This window comes from Columba livia, chromosome 18 (genome assembly GCF_036013475.1).
Source record: "Columba livia isolate bColLiv1 breed racing homer chromosome 18, bColLiv1.pat.W.v2, whole genome shotgun sequence".
NCBI lineage: Eukaryota > Metazoa > Chordata > Aves > Columbiformes > Columbidae > Columba > Columba livia.
Window position 1 is genome coordinate 1,454,625 of NC_088619.1, and position 13,434 is coordinate 1,468,058.

Below are 13,434 nucleotides of genomic sequence, written 5' to 3' on the forward strand. Positions count from 1 at the left end.
CTGTTATTGAAATGAGTACCATTGTCTGATTCAATTCTTTCTGGAGTACCATGTCGCCAAAGGACTTGCTTTTCAAGGCCCAAGATGGTATTTCGGGCTGTAGCATGAGGTACGGCATATGTTTCCAACCATCCAGTGGTTGCTTCCACCATTGTAAGTACATAACGCTTACCTTGATGTGTTTGTGGAAGTGTAATATAATCAATCTGCCAAGCTTCTCCATACTTATACTTTAACCATCGCCCCCCATGCCATACAGGCTTTAACCGTTTCGCTTGTTTGATTTCGGCGCAAGTCTCACATTCATGAATAACCTGTGAAATAGTGTCCATAGTTAAATCCACCCCTCGATCGCGAGCCCATTTATACGTTGCATCTCTACCTTGATGCCCTGAAGCATCATGGGCCCACCGGGCTAGGAAAAGGTCACCTTTATGTTGCCAGTCCAAGTCCACCTCAGCTACTTTAATCTTAGCAGCTTGATCCGCTTGTTGGTGGTTTAGATGTTCCTCGGTGGCTCGACTTTTAGGCACATGAGCATCTACATGCCGAACTTTCACAGGCAGGCTCTCTAGCCGAGCAGCAATGTCTTGCCACAGTGTGGCAGCCCAAATGGGTTTACCTCTGCGCTGCCAGCTGCTTTTCTTCCATTGCTGTAGCCACCCCCACAAGGCATTTGCTACCATCCATGAGTCAGTATAGAGATAAAGTATTGGCCACTTCTCTCGTTCAGCAATGTCCAAAGCCAGCTGGATGGCTTTCACTTCTGCAAATTGACTAGATTCACCTTGTCCTTCAGTGGCTTCTGTAACTTGTCGTGTGGGACTCCACACAGCAGCTTTCCACCTTCGATGTTTTCCTACAAGACGACAGGATCCATCTGTGAACAGTGCATACTGCTTATCAGTCTCTGAAAGAGTATTATACGGTGGTGCTTCTTCAGCACGTTTTACTTGCTCCTCATCTGGAGACATCCCAAAGTCTTTACTTTCTGGCCAGTCTGTAATCACTTCTAAAATCCCTGGGTGACTGGGATTTCCAATTCGAGCTCGTTGCATGATCAATGCAATCCATTTACTCCACGTAACTTCGGTTGCATGATGTGGAGAGGGAACCGTCCCTTTGAACATGCAGCTCAGCACCGGCAGTCGAGGTGCCAGGAGGAGCTGTGCTTCAGTACCGATCACTTCTGAAGCAGCTCGAACTCCTTCATATGCTGCTAGTATCTCTTTTTCAGTTGGAGTATAGTTGGCTTCAGATCCTTTGTATCCTCGACTCCAAAAACCTAAGGGTCGACCTCGGGTTTCTCCTGGTGCTTTCTGCCAGAGGCTCCAGGTAAGTCCATTATCTCCGGCTGCGGTGTAGAGCACATTTTTAACATCTAGTCCAGTCCGAACTGGTCCAAGGGCCACCACATGAGTTATCTCACGCTTAATTTGTTCAAAGGCTTGTCGTTGTTCAGGGCCCCACTCAAACTGGTTCTTTTTACGAGTCACTCGATAGAGAGGGCTCACAATCTGGCTGTAGTCAGGAATATGCATTCTCCAAAAACAAACAACGCCCAAGAAAGTCTGTGTCTCCTTTTTATTAGTAGGTGGAGACATTGCTGCAATTTTGTTGATCACATCCATTGGGATCTGACGACGGCCGTCTTGCCATTTTATTCCTAAAAACTGGATCTCTCGTGCAGGTCCCTTGACCTTGCTTCGTTTTATGGCAAAACCAGCATCCAAAAGAATCTGAATTATTCTCTCACCTTTCTCGGAGACTTCTTTCGCCGTGTCGCCCCATACGGTGATGTCATCAATATATTGCAAGTGTTCTGGAGCTTTACCTTGCTCCAGCGTGGTCTGGATCAGCCCATGGCAGATGGTAGGACTGCGTTTCCACCCCTGGGGCAAGCGATTCCACATGTACTGGATGCCCCCCCAGGTGAAAGCGAACTGCGGCCTGCACTCTGCTGCTACAGGAACAGAGAAAAATGCATTAGCAATGCACTGCGAGATGTCCATCCGTGCTTATCAATAAGCATTCCATTGCTAGTTTTACCAAAACATGTGTCTGGTTCTCCAGGAAAATGCAGTTAATATGAAGCTTTAGCTGACAGGCAAAATCACTAAAAGAGAAACTGGTTTTTAACAAAACCAGGACAGAAGGGCTTCGGCCTTTCATCGCAGGCTTAAGTGCTGCAGCCAAGGCCGCAGCGTGGGCTTGAGCATGTAGTTTTGCCTTTTCTACCTCCTGTTGCGTGATCGGTACCCATGTGCAAGCTTCCACCATCTCTGCTAGAGAAGCAGTTTTTCCCAAAGCGGCTCATATCTGTTGGCATTGGGTGTTTGCATTCATCATGGCCAAATCTTTCCCCACAGCAGCTTTTGCCTCTGGAATCAGGTTAGGAGAAGCATCTATAGCTTCTTTTAAACGGTCCACAAACTTCATATATGGTTCCCCAGGATCCTGCTTTATTGTAGAATAGGGTGGCACAGGGTTACCTATATTGGGTAACTCACTGCTGCCAGAGCAAGCCCTTGCGTTTGCTGCAAAACCCTTGGATTATCATTACTATCACTGCTATACAATTCCCTTGTGCTTCCCTGTGGATCAGTAAGTCGACGCATATTTGCAAACCCGTCTAACCCAGTCTCCAGCCCTTTTCCATACCACGATCTCAAATATTCATCTGCTCCTCTTACGGACCACATCCCACCTTCAACACATTGTCTAGCCCATTTTTGTATTCGCTCCCTTTTAATACGGAGCTCCTCAGGAGTGAGGTCTAATTCCGCCCCCTCCCTTTCCTGTTTTCCCCGTTTTTCACATCCCCTGCCAGTTGCCTCCAGCCCGTCCTTCATCGCATCTGACGCCTTTTGATATGCTCTTAACCACGAAGTTTTACTGTTACCGCCATCTAGTCGCCTCACGGCGTCTAGAACTTCTTGCATCTGGCTCTCCTGCCGTCTCAGTAAGTCCTTCGGGCTCTGCACGTGGCTCTCCTGTCGCGGTTGAGACGGACAAGCGACATGGGCCAAGTTCTTTCAAGATGAAAGGAATGGATGCTATTGATTGCTATAAGTGCATTTTTATACAATTCTACCAGTTCATGTGTCTTTTCACTATTGGTTACAAGTTACAGCACTAACATCTCACTGGTTAATTTTGCTATCATCCATGTTATTCTTCTATCCCCTTCTCTCTCACGGGTACATCTCTCCTTTCTCACGGGTACAACTCCATATCTCCGGATACTCCTTTACTCCCATCCTTCTCAAGGGTAAATCTTAATATCTTCAAGGCTGATCTCTGCTCCCATATTTTCTGACAAGGATTCCACAGACCCGCTGTAGTTTCCCACACTCTCCTCCTGGAAGCCAGGGCGATTCTGCGGTGCTGCATTCTCGTGCTCCACCAGGTCCTCCGGCAACGGCACTTCAGCTGGATTAACCTGTCCGGGCTCGTTGAACCTTGTTGGTTGCTGCCGATGCTCGTCGGAGGCAGGCGATGGCTCAAAGGGCGCAGAGGGTATAATTTGCTCTCCGCCCCAGAAATCCAAATCTGACACGGGACATACCAGCGGTATCGATTGTTCAGAGTCCTCGGAGGGGGGGCAGCTCGCGGCGGGCGGCTCCGGGGGGACGGCACACAGCTCCGGCTCCGCTGAGACCTCCTGCATCAGCCGCCTGACCTCCCGCCACGGCCCGGTGAGGTCGCAAGCCTCGCGGCTGCCCCTTGTGACCACGTCCCACAGTTCGGTCCCTGTGTCCTCCCGTGTACCGGGAGAAAAAAATCCGTCCGTCGAAGGGGACACACGCCTTCCGCTGGGCGAATCGCAGCAGGCGCTTTAACGCGTCTGTTTCAAAATACCTTCCTGTTCGTGCATTCAGCTGCAGAACACTCTGCATTATGATTTTTTCTTCCGCGGATGCCGTGTTTCCCACGCCACCTGCTTCTCCGCAGGCCTGCTTTCCGCTATTCTTCAAGCGCAGGGCTAACTTCGCCCTCCAGGTGCCTTTCCTGGCGTCTTCACGTCCCAACGATCTTGCTTCAATACGAAGTTATCACATCGGGGTCACCAAAATGTTGCTCTTTCCACGCGAGACACGGAACCTGACACAGCAATGTGATGTTCACAGGGTTCGCTTTATTGCTGGAGCGGGCTGGCTTTATAGCAAAGCTGCCCTGTCCACGCGCCTTACAACAACGCTCCTTTAGTTTCTTCTGTCTCTGGCTTCACCTCTCAGCCAGGCTGGCGACAGCCCCATCCCCCCGGGGCGGGGGGGCTCTGCCACTACAGAAAAGCAAAGATTGGTAAGAAGAAATAAGGCAAAAAGACAAGGGATTACAATTACCCACAGGAGGGAAAAACCTGTTTATAGATCTTATGGAAAATAGCCCAGGAATTAAATGTCACCTCATGCTGGATATGTGGGGGGTCTCAAATGACTGATACATCGGATGAACCTCTTGTAAGCTAGTGTCGCGGGTAAATTCATCAAATACCTCTATTGCTCCCACTTGGTACCCAGGCCCACCTAATGGATATTGGTCTCGAAATGGTAGCCTCGTGGAAGAAAACAGGGTTCGTGATAGTATGTGCATTTCTGGGTTTACTGTTTGTGCCGTGTATGATCCTGTGCTTTATTCGGTTAATACATCCAGTAGTCCAAGGCATGCAAATCTCAGGCATGCCCTATAGATCCTAAAAAGGCAACTTAGCAAGATTTGTCAGGAAGCAAAAATTCAATGGGCTCAGGCCTTGCCAATAGTGGTGTTGTGTATTAGAATTAAACCTAGGAGCGGAATGTCAGTAAGTCCATACGAAATTCTGTATGGCAAGCCATATGAAGCACCGGATCCAGATCCAAGTGTACATGTAAAAGATAATCAGGATTTCTACAATTATGTGTTGCCTCTCGGCAGGACACTGAATCAACTCAGATCCGCACTAGTGTGGAATCGCCCACTAGCACTTGAGAATCCAGTACAGGATACAGAGCATGGAGACACGGTGCATATAAGAACTTGGAATAAAGAAACTTTAAAAGAACGTTGGGACGGACCCTATCAAGTACTCTTAACCACATTAACCGCAATTAAGGTTGCTGGAATAGACTCCTGGATACACTACACCATTCAACACAAGAACCAAGAGGTTTTTGACACCTGCTTTCTTGTCGGTGTCCTACTGAGCACTAGCACAAAGCCAAGAGTGTTGCTCAGCAGCACCAACCACGTCTGCCAGGAATTAGTCTTCAACATGAACCAGGGGCAGCAGAAGGCAATCACCAGCACCACAGACAGCAAAGGAGAAGTCTGCAAGATCCCGTAAGGCTGGAATAGACTGTTGGCATCTGCTCTCCACGGCAAAACCGGAGGAGAGCGTAGAGGGAAAAGAAATGAAAGTCATTGACCGTGAAAAATGCGTGGCGAAACACAGGAGGTTCTGACACAAAAAGACCCTCCCGGGAGCAAGCCATGACTTCTGGATCCAGCATCTCTGGCCCGGGATGAAGGCTTGCCCATTGCCGTGCGGCCACTTGGGGTGCAAAACTGGGGTTTGAGAGGGGCTATTGCCCCCCAGTGTCTTGCTCTGCCTGGAGATGTCTCTGCAGAGGTCCCTGGACAGGACGCCTCTTCCTCAGTCAGCGCTGGCAAAAGCCATCTGGGGACACGCTCCGTCCTCTGGAACTCTTCCTTGTGTGACTCGCAGCTCACGTGTGACAGCGCTGCTCCAAACTTGGCCATCTCCAAGGACCGGCTTTCTTTGGGATGTGAGGTTCACTCTCAGAGGAATCATGGCAGCCCTGCTTTCTGTGTTGGGGTCTCCCTTTCAGCTATGGAGCAGCTTCAGTTCCCAGTGCAAAAGGATCTTGCAATGGCTGGGTAGATAGCAGCAGCGTTTCTGAAGCATCAGAGGAGATGTCAGAGCCATCAGGCTGAGGGACGGCAATGCCAGCAAAAGATGGCCCGTGTTTCAAAAGGGAGGCAGCCGTGCCAGCTGGAGAACCTCTCTCACAGCTCCATCCCCAGCAAAGAGCTGTCTCTAGAGCAGTTCGTGCTGCTTACAGGCAAGATCAGCCTTTGCATTTGAACCACCTTCTTGCAGAGGTGACAGGAAACATACTCTGGTTTATGTCGTTCTAGCTGCAAAGGCCAGGACAGTGTTCATGAGGGAGCAAGCGATGAGCACATTTCCTGGTCAGCAGCCGCTGGCTCGTGCCAACGGTCAAGAGAGGCAGAAGAAATCCCTTCAGAACAGCTCCCTCTCAAAAGACATCCTTCTGCTTGATGAACCGCAGGGAAAGGCATCCTAAACCAGGCACTTTGACCTTGTTTTCAGCCCAGGTTCCCAGTGCTGGTGCACTCGTGAGCCAGTCGCTGCACATCTGCCACCAAGGGGAATCGCCTCCGAGGCCAACTGTGCCGTGGGGAAAGGAAAGGGTGAAACGTCGGGAGAGTTTGATTTAGTGCACAACACGGATAAAGCCATTCTCTCTGCCATTAAAACTGAGGGTATTTAATTCAGTGAAAGGAGATTTCATTCCCCATGACCTGTGCAATTGTCTTTTGAATCTGGGCACGGGCTGCAGTGACCTGCCACAACATTTGAGGTGTCACCAGCTGCATTGTGGGTGGTAAAGTGGGAAAGGCAGGAGGGAGCCTCAGCATCTCCCATCCCGTGGGTGACTTCATCACAAAGGACCAGGGCGGCGCCTGCTGGCTCCTGGGGCGGCTGTTGCCGGGCAACAGAGACACTATATTGTCCCCTGTCACCTGTGCCCCTCGCCCATTTGGTCACTGGCCGTGGTGGGATCACTTGCCGTGGTGGGATCACTGTGGTGGTGGACTCATTTTGGCAGTTGGATCGCTTTTGGTGGTGGGATCACTACTGGTGGTTGCATCACTTTTGGTGGTTTGATCGCTTTTGGTGGTTGCATCACTTCTGGTGGTGGGATCACTTTTGGTGGTTTGATCGCTTTTGGTGGTTGAATCGCTTTTGGTGGTTTGATCACTTTCGGCACTTGGATCGCTTTGGTGACTGGATCGCTTTCATCACTTGGATTGCTTTCGGCACTTGGATCTGTTTTGGTGACTGATCGCTTTCTGTGGCAAGAAGGAGCAGGAGAAAGGCTGCTGGCTGCCCATCCCTCCAAGATCACCTCTGGACAGAAAAGCTCCCGTCTTCCCACATCAGGCTCCGTGTTTTCCGGCAGAGCAGCAGCGATGGCCACACTCGGTCTGCTGGAGATGCTGAAGGCCGCCATCGGGACACCCAATTTGGGGGTTGTTGACTTCGTGGCGCTTCAGAAGTTGCTCGAGGCCATCATCGGGCAGCTGGGCCAGCTGCAGCTGTCTGTCCTGGAGCCAGGGCAGAGCCCGGCCCCCGGCCTGGCAAAGGACCAGGACAGCAAGGACCAGCCTGGCCAGGAGAAGGAGGAGGACGGAGCCCTGGGCACAGGGCAGCAGCTCTGGAAACCAGAGGAGCAGCTGGAGGGGACCGGGAGCAACTCCGAGGTCTCCTCCATGGCCAAGGAGCTGATGCCAACAACAACCAAGGAGGAGGAGAGAGCCGTCTCCAAGGTAGATGCTCTTGCTGGTCCCTGGGTGCTCCCCCACGAGACGCCCCCTCCTCTGGGCTCCGCGCTGCCGTCGTGCCGCCCTCAGCCCAAGGGCTGGGTTAAGCCCGAGCTCCCGCAGCAGAGCACAGCGGGGCCCAGGTCCCCAGGGACCCTCCCCTGGGCTCACCCCCCACCCGCTCTCCCAGAAAAGGGCTTCGCTCCAGCACCTGTGGGAGGAGATCAACAAGTTTAAGGAGGCGCAGTGCGGCCTGGCAGAGGACATGCGGGCCATGCAGAAGGCGCACTCTGGCATGGCAGAGGACATGCGCGAGATGAAGGAGGCGATGCAGGAGGCGCATTCTGGAATGGAACAGGACATGCGGGCCATGCAACAAGCGATGCAGGAGGGTCATTCTGTCATGGAAAAGGACATGCGGGAGATGCAGGAGGCCATGCAGAAGGTGCATTCTGCCCTGACAGAGGACATCCAGGAGATGAAGCAGGCACATGTCGGCCTGGCAGAGGACATGCATGCCCTGCAGGAGGCACATTCTGGCCTGGCAGAAGACATCCAGGAGATCCAGGAGACACTTGGCCTGGTGAGCATCCCCTGGTGCCCCGGGAGGGAGCTGGGCCCTCGTCCCTCCCCACTTCTGCTGCCCTGTCACACTGTGCCCGTGCCCCACGGCCATCGGTGTCACCAGCGTGAAGGGCAGCAGGAGGGAAGAGTGGGAAGGGTGTCCCAGGAGTTGCTAAGGCACTTTTTAACTAGAGAGCCCTCCTGTTTTGAGGGCTCTCTAGTTCAAAAGTGCCTTAGCAACACCTGGGAGGGGAGGAGGGAAGATAAAACTCTGCCCGTGCAATTCAGCCGCGGCCCCCAGGCACAGCCCTGCCCAGCGTCCCTCTGTCTCCTGCCCCAGTTCATTTGGGGATACTCTTTAAATCCCGCTCCCACATCTGAACGGGTGTCCCTCTCCTCACCCAGCTCCAGGGGAAGCCCCAGGACGCTGCCGGGCTGCGCAGGGACAGGAGGCGGCTGCGTCCCCCGCTCCCTCGGGGACACCAGCCCTCCTGCTTCGGGGCACAGCCTGTGGGGTGGGGTGCTGGGCAGTGATGCTGGGGGTCCCATCCCTGGATGTCCCATCCCCCCAGCTCCATGGCTGGGCTGACTCCATGATCCCTTTGCATTTGTGCTCTCATGTTCAACATGAGTTTGACCCTGTGAGATGGTGGTTTGGGGACAGGGACTGGGGACATGGCGGGGGGTTCTGGGGTCTGTCCTCACGGCTGCCCAGCTGCCAGTAAACCTGCTGCCCTTTGCCTCTTCTTCCCAGGAGGGCGGTGAGGGCCAGTCTGCCCCTGCTGAGCCCACCCAGGTGGCCGTGGACAGCCAGGCCAGGAGGAGCTCAGCACTGGGGCCGAAGGGACGTGGGACACGGCCTGGGATGGAGACCGGCAAGGGGACTGCAGGGTCTGGCTCCCTGGGGATGCAAGCAGGGACACAGGGGGAACCAGCGACCCCTGTGAAGTTGTCAGGCGCTCCCTCTGATCACACGAGGTCTATTGGTGCCGGTGCCACCACCGCGGGGATGCAGGCAGGATCACGGGGCACCCAGGCCAGCACCTCAGGGATGCAGCCAGGATCCCCTGGGACCCACACCACCACCCCTGGGGTGCAGCCTGGGTCCTCCAGCTCCCAAGCCACCATCCCAGGGGATGCCCAAGAGCCGGCCAAGCCCTGGGGCTCCACCAGCACCTCCAGCTACGAGTCGGAGATGCGGGAGGTTCTCTCCCAGGTTGGGCAGCTCGGCCACCTCTGCACTGGTCTGAAGGAGCAGGTGGAGCAGCTTAAATCTACCAAAGCAGAACATGCGGATCTTGAGAACTTGCGCCGGCTCTTCCCGAAGGGAGGTGAGAGCACGGGAGGACTGGCGGGGGTTTTTTGGCGTGGGGTCACCCTGGGTCAGGGGCTCGTCATGCTCAGAGACCCCCTCACCAACAGCACATCCCCTTGCACCATGTCCCTCTAGGCCGGGAGAGCATCACCAGCATCCTGGCCGACCTCAGGTGCCAGGTGTCCTTCCTACAAGACATGGCCAGGGCCCTCCGCGGGGAGGAGGAGAAGGTGAGCCGGCAGCAGTCCCCGAGGGGCTGCGGGGATGCCAGTTTGGGCAGGGAGGGGGCAGCCGAAGGCTCCCCGTGCCGGAATGACACAGGGGGCTGTGCCCTCACCGCCCCCACTGCCGTTCCCAGATCAGCAAGGTGGAGGATGCTCCCAGAAAGACGAGGGGGTCTGGAGCCGGCAGAAAAGCAGACGGCAGCGGCCAGATGACCCGACAGCCGCGGTAAAAGGATGGGAGAGGGTTTCCTACCCCGCAGGGCTGCGAGGGATCCTGGGGTCTGGGAGCATCCCAGTTTGGGGGCCGAGGGACACCCCCACGAAGGCTAAGCCTGCCCCTGCCCCTGTCTCGCTGGCCAGGCCCAAGGGACAGAAGGTCAAGGCAGAGCGCAAGGAGCTGGGGAAGCAGCAGGAGCCGACCCAGGCCGAGCTGGAGCAGTTTGCGGCCAAGTACGTGAATAACTTGGTGATGGAGGCAGCGCAGCAGCTGCAGGCAGAGGTGAGGCCCGGGGGCAGCGCTCCCAGCCCCCGCTGGCTCGGGGGGAGTCCTGGCGGGGTCCCGGCCACGTCCCCTGGCTGGATGGGGCCATGGAGCCTCCACGGCACCTGGGCTTGTGGGCGGCATCCAGCCCGGCTCAGAGCTGATTCCTCCTCCCCTGCCAGCAGCAGGACGAGCCGAGGGCGACGGTGCAGAGCGGGGGACACGAGCACGCAGGGTGCCACTTCTGCAGCCCGGACACCAGGGTGCTGCTGGGGAAGCTCCTCCAGCGCTGCGAGAAGCTCGAGGAGCAGGTGGAGTCCCTGGCCCAGAAGGCGGGCGGCAAGGTGGACAGTTATCCAAAGTGGAGGAGACAGGTAAGGAGATGCAGTGTAGGGGGCTTGAGCTGCCAGGACCCCCCAGGCATTTCTGCTTTGCTCTAACGTGGGGGAGCCCCTCGCTGCCCCCCTAATTGGCTTGTCGGAGTCAGCAGCACGGAAGGGAATTAAAGCCTTGGAGCAAATGTCCTGCTTGCACTGAGGGCCCGTGGCCATCAGCCAAAATACCCTGGGTCTGTCCCCGCGGGGCAGCCACCCCCTTGCTCAGCACCGCCTTGTCCTCTTAGTCCCTGCAGCAGGACGAGCAGCTCAAGTGCCTCCAGACCAGCATCGTGCAGCTCCAAAAAGGCTATGAGAAGTTCAGCTCGGACATTGCAAACCTCCAGCAGGATCGCCAGCAGGAGCAGAATGACGTCAAGGTGGGTGGCTGTGACCCGCGTGCAGAGCCCAGGCTGGGACCCCAAGGGGTCTGTCCCCCTGCCACCCTGCTCGCAGCCCTGCACAGCTTCCCCATGCCTTTCCTGGAGGTTTCTGATGGGGTGGGGAGGCAGGGGGTGCTCGGCTGGCCGGGGGCAGCTCCGACCCTGCCGTGGCATCACGGGCTGCTGTCTGCCTTGGAAGGCTCTGTCCCAGGCCCTGGGGAGGCTGGAGAAGAAGCAAGCAGACAAGGAGGAGCTGCTGGTTTTGGGAATCGATGAGGTACGGGCTCAAGGGGCCCCGGTGCTAGTCAAGGGTGTCCCTGGCAGGGTGACAAACACCCCTTGTCCCTTGGGTGCCGGCTGGCAGAACCAGCCAGGGGGAGGGAGGATTTCTAGCCCGGCTGCAGGTCCCTTGCCAGGTCCCTCTGTGACCCCGAGTCCCTTCGGCTGGTGGGACCAACACCATGGGGGTGATGGGGTGAACAGGACCACGTAGCTACTTCCCCTCTCCTGTTGTCTCTGCATCCTGTCCCCACCGCTCTCCTGCCTTTCCCCGTTGCTAGAAAGCAGACAAAGGCGCCCTGGCTGACAAAGTCAGTCGCAGCCAGCTTGAGGCGTGCGAGGACCGGCTGACCAAGATGATGGAGGAGGTGACGAGCCGGGTGACGGGCCAGGAGAACGGCTGGCTCCAGTTCCAGAAAGAGCTGCAGAGACAGATGGACTGCAAGGTGAGGGCTCGTCCCCTCCACGCAGCACTGGCACCCTGGGGGCCTGGCAGCCTAAGGCAGCATCCTTGCGAGGGTCCCCCCTCCCGGCTGTGCCCCCGGGGACCGCCATGTCCCATCCTGGGGTAGCTGGCTGAGGGTGTCACCCGTCCACAGCTGGACCGCCGGGAGCTGGGGGCGTTCCGGAAGCAGCAGGAGGAGCGGTGGAAGAGCCTCAGCGGGCAGCTCCAGGAGAAGGCGCTGCAGGCAGAGCGTGACAATGCCGCTGGGATTAGGAAGTGAGTGCGATGGGGACAGTGGTGGCTTTGGCAGTGCTGGCCCTGTTCCTGCTGGCTGTCCCGGCTCGTGCCGGTGTGGTACCTGGCGTGGGAGCCATGTGGGCAGCGCCCCTGGGGATGCTGAGCAAGTGGCTGTGCCTTGTGCTCCTGCCAGCTGCAGCTTCGCAGCGATAGAGGCGGCACAATGAGGGGGCACGTGTGGGAGGAGCCCTCCTGAACCAGTCTTGGGGGGTGGGTGCAGAGGCTTTTTGTGGCTGGTGTGCAGGTGGGGCTGTGCCCCCCAGGAGCTCCCCAGCCCTTTTCTCCCCCCTCCAGGCAGCTGCTGCCTGGTTTCCATTGCCTGTCCTGTGACCGGCCCCTCAACATGCTGGCGCCTGGACCGTGAGTAACTGCCCCCCGAACAGGGAGCAGCCCCCGACCCCTCCCTGGCATCGAGTGACACATGGGGTGCCACCTGCCGGGCACTGAGCACCCCCATGTCCTGTCCCACAGGGAGCGGACAGGCGAGTGCAGATACCCCACTGTTCCGCGGAGCTGTGGGGGCCCTCACACCGTCACGCCCCCGCGCTTCCAGCCCCAACCGCCCAGCACCCCACGGCCGTCCCAACCCAGTGCCCGCCGCCCCAACAAGGTAGGGATGGCAGAGGTGGGGAGGGGGATGCTGAGCCTGCGGGGGGATCTGTGCCTCAGTTTCCCCGGGGAGAGCTGGCTGGGGGAGGGTTGCTGGGGGATGCGGAACGGGGCCCCGTGTTTGGGTCACACGCTCTCCCCTTCTCAGAAGGACGCGATGCAGCTGTCAGGCCAGGACGGCACTGATGGGAAGCGGCAGGACGAGCAGCTCTCCATGATGGGGGGCTCTCAGCTGCCCACAACACAAACGGCCACCCCAGAGACCTCGACCTCGAGGAGCCAGAAAAGTATGGCCCTGTCAGGGCACCGGGGGGCAGAGGACACCCCGCTGTCTGGGGGGACGGGTCTGTGCCCACAGCTGGGCAGGGTTGGACGGGGGTCTGGGGTCTGGGCTGGGCTGTGGGGGCAGCACTGGCTGCTGGGGCAGCCGGTCCCTGTGGTGGAGCTGGAGGGAGCTGGGGGGACATGGGGGGTGGTGCTGGGCAGTGGGGGACAACAGCCTGTGTGCTTCAGGGTGGGGGCAGGACCCTGTTGGTGGGTGTCTGTGGCTGACCCTGCCCCTCGCCCCCAGGCACCGCCTCCCCGCTGCTGTTAGCCGTGCTGAAGCGCCAACCAGCCTCAGCTCCCGGACGCCTCACCCAGGCACCGAAGCTGCTGCCACACCGCATTAAATCAGCGCCCTGACAGCCGGGCAGGACGGGGGTCCTGGCCCCGGTCCCACCGCCCCGGGCGCTGAGCCGGCAGCGGCTGCAATAAATGGCGATGGGCAACCAAGCGCCGGTGTGGTCTGAGTGGGGGTCCCTGGGGCAGGATGGCAGAAAGCCCCCTGTGTTTGCTTTTTCAGGAGAAAAATAAGTGCTAAAAAGGCGCTTTGGGGGTGCCCAGGTGGAT